We start from the raw sequence: 8,038 nt of genomic DNA on the forward strand, positions 1-8,038 counted from the left end.
GTAATATTACTTTATAATTAGCACTTTTGTATGTCTGAAATCAGTACTGATGTGGATTTTAAGGTAATCCTAAAAATGTAAAGTATACTGACTAATCATTACACAAAAATATTTATGAGAGACTGAAGTGACCGTCACAACCAATCCACTAAAATTTTTTACTTTAAATTATTAGATATATGAGGCATAACTGCCAAAGAAATAATAGGGATGAGATATAAATGGAATAAATACTCTAGGTATACAAAATATATTTCTGGCATCACTGTTAATACATTTTTAAGAGGACTATTCTCTTTGGTTTAAGTAAATAATATTTTGAATAGAAAAAGATACCTGAAAAGATTACCCAAAATAATTTTAGAGTTGTTTCTTTTTCTGATATCAAAATGTTATACGTACATACTTTTATTACACAGACATAAAATTAGAGTTAAAATTAATATTTTTTGCCCAAAGAAACTGATTATTTAATGAGTACAAATTTCATAAGTACAACTTTAGGAATATAGTGATTCTTCCATCATACCCACCCTTCCACCCCCACTCCCACCCCACCTCCTCCTCCCTCTCTCATTCCCAGTCCCATTCTCCATTAAGAAAAAAAGAAAACAAAACTGTTCCTCAACAGTGAATAAAAGGGCTGTTCAAGTCATTGCTTCTCAAAGTGTCAATTTCATTTCTATAGATTTCATTTTAGGTGCTCTATTAGTTATCAAAGATCAATGAGAACATATGGTATTTGTCCTTTGGGAATGGCTTATTTCACTAAGTATGATGTTTCCCAGATTCATCCATTTTATTGAAAATGACTGGATTTCATTTTTTTTACCACTGTGTAGTATTCCACAGAATACATATCCCATAATTTCGTTATCCAGTCTATGGCTTACAGGCATTTAGGTTGATTCCAAGTCTTAGTTATTGTGAACTGAGCTGCAATAAACACAGGGGTGCATATAACTCTTTTTATTTGCTAATTTCATTTCTGTTGGGTAAATTTTTTCCCAGGAGTGGTGGCTGGGTCATATGGTAGGTCTATATTCAGATTTCTGAGGTATCTCCAAACTGAAAAATGAAAATCTTGGTGTGATCATTGTGGCCCACTGGGGTTAAGATGCTGCTTGGGATGCCTGTATCCCATATTAGGGTCTCGGTTTGAGCCTTTGCACCTATATTTCTGATCTAGCTTCCTAGTATTGCATTTTTGGATGCAGTGAATGATGGCCCAAGTGTCTTCCACGTGAGAGACATGGGTGGAGTTCTGGTTTTCTATTTCATCATGGCCCCAGCCCTGTCTGTTTGGTAGGTTAGTATTTTTATTAAAATTTTTGACCATGATTACTAAGACATACCAAAATAGCAGTAAGTTCATTTCCTTTTATAAATACAGTTTTCTTTTCAGTGTTCATTTGTTTCAGAAATAAGCTCTTTCAAGTATTGTAACTTGTGAAAATAAAAGGAAAATTATGATGGAATCAACATTGAAATATCTTTTCAAAATGGAGCCAAAAGACCACTAGGAAGCAGAACTTATGTACAACTCCATTTCCTAATTTCAAAATAAGCTTCCTATTAAAGGATTTTACCATAAATCATCATTGCTTACCAATATAAATCCAGATATTCCCTGCCTTCTTGGGAAAAGTGATTCACAGCTAGCTGAACCTTTGTCTTCTGAATTACAATTCCTAAAACCCATATAATGTCCTTTATTTTTGCCATTTCTGAGTTTGAATCGACTGATAAACTATAGCATTATAAAAAGTCAAAAAGGAACTTTGAGAAAATGTGTTTATCCTTTGAGAAATTATGCTGCATCTGTTTACAAAAGAACTTAAAACTTTTGAGATTGCCAGAATATTCAACAATTGATAAATAACTGCCTACCAGAAGGAGATCTTTAAATAAAATAGACGGCAAAGAGGGTTCATAATCCATCAATCTGTTGACATGATTTTAGCATTATATTAAAATCTGGGAAAGAGGGGAAAAAATAAGAGGCTAGTGATTTCAAAGCATTTGTGAGCAAAATGCATTGTTATTTGTTTTGTGATGTTTATTAAACCTTAAGAAAAGATCTTACAAGAAAGAAAAGTATTGGTCCTAATTGATAGAACTGAAGCATATATTAATAATGCTACGTGTTGTTCTCTAAGCAATTCAGATAAGAGTCAGAAATGTTGTACTCCTTGTAAACTCTCAGTGCCTCAAAATTCAAATGTGCACAGTGAGGGGCGGGACACGAGGAAGCAAAAAAGGCTTTCGGGGTGAAAGTTAACTTTAGTGAATAGAACTCAGAGATAACAAAGTATACAGTTCTTTCAACCTAAAATGTTTATAAAGTAAAATCTGATTGAATTGAACATCAAAGTCATCCTTCAAAGAAAAAATAAATGCAAAAGGGAAATCTCGGAAGATTGTGCAAAGTAGGGAAGGGCTGAATTTCCATGAGCTTTGGCTCCTTTCTAGCACCCACTGAAACATAGCTCATCCACAGCTTCCCTAATTCTGTTCCTGATAATAGCATTTGGGGACATGATAGACAATGAATAGCTTTCAGAACACCACCTCAGAACCATACAGCTAAGGCAACTACTACCTTCAGCAGGAGCAGGAAACAGAAGAGTCAGGAAGCTCTTCCATGTTGCTGTCTTCAGGATCATGCTGCCTTATTTCTCATCTGAGATCAGAGAATTCCTGTAGCAATCATTAGCCTCAGGAACTCCAAGTCTTAGCCCTGATCTGGGAACCAGGAAACAGGTACCAGAATTCAGTTTATGCAACATATGACCTTAGCTGCAATTGGCAAATAGGAAGCTACCACCAGAATTTCTGGTTTTAGGGCACAGTTGTATATGCTAGGTATGAAACAATAAAGGTATGTTTTGCTTCTGCAAAAAATAAATAAATCTTGCTTTTTTTTTTTTTTTTTTTTTTTTTTTTGACAGGCAGAGTGGACAGTGAGAGAGAGAGAGACAGAGAGAAAGGTCTTCCTTTGCCGTTGGTTCACCCTCCAATGGCCGCTGTGGCCGGCGCGCTGCAGCTGGCACATCGCGCTGATCTGAAGCCAGAAGCCAGTTGCTTCTCCTGGTCTCCCATGGGGTGCAGGGCCCAAGCACCTGGGCCATCCTCCACTGCACTCCCGGGTCACAGCAGAGAGCTGGCCTGGAAGAGGGGCAACTGGGACAGAATCTGGCGCCCCGACCAGGACTAGAACCCGATGTGCTGGCGCTGCTAGGCAGAGGATTAGCCTAGTGAGCCGTGGCGCCAGCCTGGAGTTTTAAAATAACAGTTCTCTATTAGTAGTTTCACATTAATTTGTTTTAACAATACAAAAATAAAAGTGAAAAAAGTATTATATTATTTTTCCACAAATGCAATTTCTACATTGAGGTAAATGTGTGATTTAGCTATAAGTTTAGGAAAAATTACTATCAAAAATAAAAGCAAATGTTTCTTTTTAGAGCATAACATAATACAAAAGCATGTAGTATTACATGTTATATATCAAATTTGAAACTGAAGGGGCCGGCGCTGTGGCGCAGCAGGTTGATGCCCTGGCCTGAAGCGTCAGCATCCCATATGGGCACGGGTTCTGCTCCTGGCTGCTCCTCTTCTGATCCAGCTCCCTGCTGTGGCCCGGGAGGGCAGTGGAGGATGGCCCAAGTCCTTGGGCCCCTGCACCCTCATGGAAAACCCGGAGGAGGCTCTGGGTTCCTAGCTTCAGTTCAGCGCAGCTCCGGCCATTGCGTCCATCTGGGGAGTGAACCAGCAGATGGAGGATCTTTCTCTCTGTCTCCACCTCTCTCTGTAACTCTGTCTTTCAAATAAATAAAATAAATCTTTAAAAAAAAATTTGAACCTGAAAAGTACAAACTGAGTAATGGAAACACTGTACGATGTTAATTTTTTTTTTTTGAAACATGTTGAATATTTTAGAACACTGATATCTTGCTTATTTCCAGATAAATCTACTAATAATGAGTCTTTAATTTTCAATGGTAAAATGTAATATGCTGAGTTGTGAATTTTGGTTTGTAAAATGTAGTAAGAGTCCTTAAATATGGAGGGATATTTAGCTTTACATTTTTTCATAAAAGAAAACATAGTATACAAACATGGGGCTTCTATGCACAGATAGAATGCTTATAGTCATTTTCATATGTAGAATATATGTGAGGTAAAAGTTATATATGCATAGGTAATGTGTAAATATTATATATATACGCATATATAATATGTATATTATATATATATATTTGTATACGTACTGTGAAGCTATTTGGTGAATTCTAGTATTCTGCTGTATTCACATTTAGTTTTTAACCTCTGTACCCCACAGCAATTCAGCAAAATTATTATAGTTTTCTGGATACTGTGATTATTAACTGAGAAATATAACCTGAACAATTTTCTTTTATATTTAAAAAGTTTAAATCATCTTTGAGTTCTAACTTGAAGTTTTGGAAATTTCTTTAACATGGTAAAGTGGGCTGTACTAAAAGTTATAAAATTAGTTTTAATAAAGACTAGATCACATGTAGAACTATTTGTGAATGTCTTTCATGGAAAATATTTGACATAGTTGGGTGTAAAGCTTTCAAATGAAAATTAAATTTTAATTTCTTATAATTCTTTAATACTATAAATATATCCCAAATACTGCACCAGATATTCTTATACTAAAAAAAAAAAACCCTCATTATTTTTCTGAAATTCAAATTTAACTAGTAACTTTGTATCTGGCAAATTTATCTAGTGACTTTAGGAGAGTAAGGAGGAGAGAAGAACCATAATGGCATAAGGGGTAAGGGGAGGAAGTTAGAATTGCTCTTGTAAGAAACTAGAAGTCAGACGAGTGAAGAGAAATTTAGGAATTACTGCTTTGTGTTGTTTGATGCAATTTTCCCTTTGAGGCATCCTCCAGAAGACTTCAGTAAAGGTCTGTATTACTTTTCTTTTTTTTTTTTTTTTAAGATTTATTGTATGTATTTGAAAGACAGAGTTACAGACACACACACACACACACACACACACACACACATAGAGAAAGGCCACAAAGCACAAAGGCCTGGGCTGGGCCAGGCCGAAATCAGGACCCAGTAACTCCATCCAGGTCCCTTATTTGGATGGCCATCCTCCACTGCTTTCCCAGGCACATTAGCAAAGAGCTGGTTTGGACATGGAGCAGTCAAGACTTATTTGGGATGCCAGTGTTGTAAGTAGGACCTTAACCACTGTGCCATAAAGCTGGCCCCTACATTACTTTTCTTTCATTTTTTTTTAAGATTTATTTTATTTATTTGAAAAACAGAGTTACAGAGAGGTAGAGACAGAGAGAGGGCTCTTCCATCCACTGGTTCACTCCCCAGATGGCCGCAACGACCGGAACTGCACCGATCCAAAGCCAGAAGCCAGGAGCTTCCTCTGGGTCTCCCATGAGGGTGCAGGGGCCCAAGGACTTGGGCCATCTTCTACTGTATCCCAGGCCATAGTAGAAAGCTGGATTGGAAGTAGAGCAGCTGGGACTAGAACCGGCACTCACATGGGATGCCAGCACCTCAGGCCAGGTTTTTAACCCAACGCACCACAGCACTGGACCACCTACATTAATTTTCAAAGCCTTTTAAAATTAAGCTTACATTTTACTTTAGCTATGCTTCTAATACAAGAAGAAGAATTTTCAAAGTTTTATATATATGATTTTTATTTTAATTTTTAATTAGTTTTTAATAGATTAATGTGGTTTGCAGATATAATTCTAAGAATATAATCATATTTCCTTCCTCCCTCCTTAATAACATCATGCAATCAAAATTTATTGAAAGCATGACAAGTCAGCAAGAGAGGATTAAATAAAGAATAAAGCAGATGAGGGGCCGGCATTGTGGTGCAGCCTTCCATATGGGTGCTGGTTTAAGTCCCCGCTGCTCCACTTCCAATCCAGCTCTCTGTTTTGGCCTGGGAAAGCAGAAAAAAAGAAGATGGCCCAACTCCTTGGGCCCAGCACCTGCATGGGAGAACAGGAAGAAGCTCCAGGCTCCTGGCTTCGGATTGGCGCAGCTCCAGCCATTGCAGCCAATTGGAGAGTGAACCATCGAATGGAAGACCTCTCTCTCTTTCTCTCTGTCTCTCTCTGCCTCTCCTCTCTCTGTGTAACTCTGACTTTCAAATAAATAAATAAATAATTTAAAAAGATATTAATGAGAGGGAGAGTGTCATGATTCTGAGTGAGGAAAGGTATTAATAAATGAAAAACTCTAAGTCATGATTTAATATAACTTAATTATCACATTTAAATCTTTAGTAAAATATTTATACTTTTCAAAAGATAAAATTCAAATGGTCAACAGACACATGAAAAAATACTCAGGATCACTAGCCATCAAAGAATGAAAATGAAAATCGCAACAAAGTTTTCACCTCACCCCAGTTAGAATGGCTCTCATAGAGAAATCATCAAACAATAAATGCTGGTGAGCTTACAGAGGAAAAGGTTCTCTAATCCACTGTTTTTGGTAATGCGAACTAGTACAGCCACTGTGGAAGACAATAGGGAGATTCCTGAGAAAGCTGAAAATAGAGCTACCAAAGGACCCAGTCATCCCACTCCTGGGAATTTATACCAAGGAAATGAAATCAGCATATGAAAGAGTTATATTGCCGGCTGAATAGGCTAATCCTCTGCCTACGACGCTGGCACACCTGGTTCTAGTCCTGGTCGGTCAGTCGGGGCACCGGATTCTGTCCCAGTAGCTCCTCTTCCAGTCCAGCTCTCTGCTGTGGCTCAGGAGTGCAGGGGAGGATGGCCCAAGTCCTTGGGCCCTGTACCCACTTGGGAGACCAGGAGAAGCACCTGGCTCCTGGCTTCGGATCAGCATGGTGCACCGGCTGTAGCGCACTGACCGCAGCGGCCACTGGGGGGTGAACCAACAGAAAAAGGAAGACCTTTCACTCTGTTTCTCTCACTGTCCACTCTGCCTGTCAAAAAAAAAAAAAAAAAAGTTATATTGTCCCCATGTTTATTGCAGCTCAATTCACAATAGCTAAGATATGGAATCAACCCAGATGCCTATCAACTGATGACTGCCTAAAGAAAATGTGGTATATATACACTATGGAATATTACTCAACCATAAAACAGAATGAAATTCTGTCTTTTGCAACAAAATGGATGCAACTGGATATGTTTATACTTAGTCAAATAAGCCAGTCCCCAAAAGACAAATACCATATGCTTTCCCTCATCTGTGGTATCTAATAGAATACAAAAAATGTAATATATAATTATTTGCATTGCAATATTCATAAAATTATTCCTGTGCATAAATTGTTGAGAGAAAATGGTTTAAGCTCTAAATGAACTTAATTATTATCTTGTAATCACATGGAAAATATTTAGATGTTACATTGTAACTGGTTCTACTTCATTGAAATAAATTATGAATGACTACTTGACAAAAAAATTGTATATGGTGAAATGATCATTTTTCCATTCAATTATTGTTTATAGCCATTGTCTATATTCCCACTAAACTCTGGTCTTTTTGCGTTTCACTTCTTAGACTTCTTATTTGGTGAAATAGTAAGCCTTTTTAATGCAATGTAAATTTAAAATATGTTATCTCAAAAACAAAAAAAAATAAAAGAAAGAAAGGTAGTAGGTGGGTGGAAGGGAGGGAGGGAGGGAGGAAGGGAATTTTATTACGTTCTTGGACTTGTATCTACAAATCATAGTGAATCTGATAAAAATTATTAATTAAGCTTGAAATAAAAATGAAAAAAAAATTGGGGCTGGTGCTGTGGTATAGCAGGTAATGCCACTGCCTGTAGTGCCAGCATCCCATATTGGAGCCAGTTCTAGTCCCGGCTGCTCCACTTCCTATTCAGCTCTCTGCTATGGCCTGGGAAAGCAGTAGAAGATGACCCAAGTCCTTGGGCCCCTGCACCCACATGAGAAGACCTGGAGGAAGCTCCTGGCTCCTGGCTTCAGATCCATGAAGCTCTGGCTGTTGGGGCCAAATGGGGAGTGAAC

This window comes from Oryctolagus cuniculus, chromosome 5 (genome assembly GCF_051225735.1).
Source record: "Oryctolagus cuniculus isolate XC-2025 breed Fujian yellow rabbit chromosome 5, ASM5122573v1, whole genome shotgun sequence".
NCBI classification, from domain to species: domain Eukaryota; kingdom Metazoa; phylum Chordata; class Mammalia; order Lagomorpha; family Leporidae; genus Oryctolagus; species Oryctolagus cuniculus.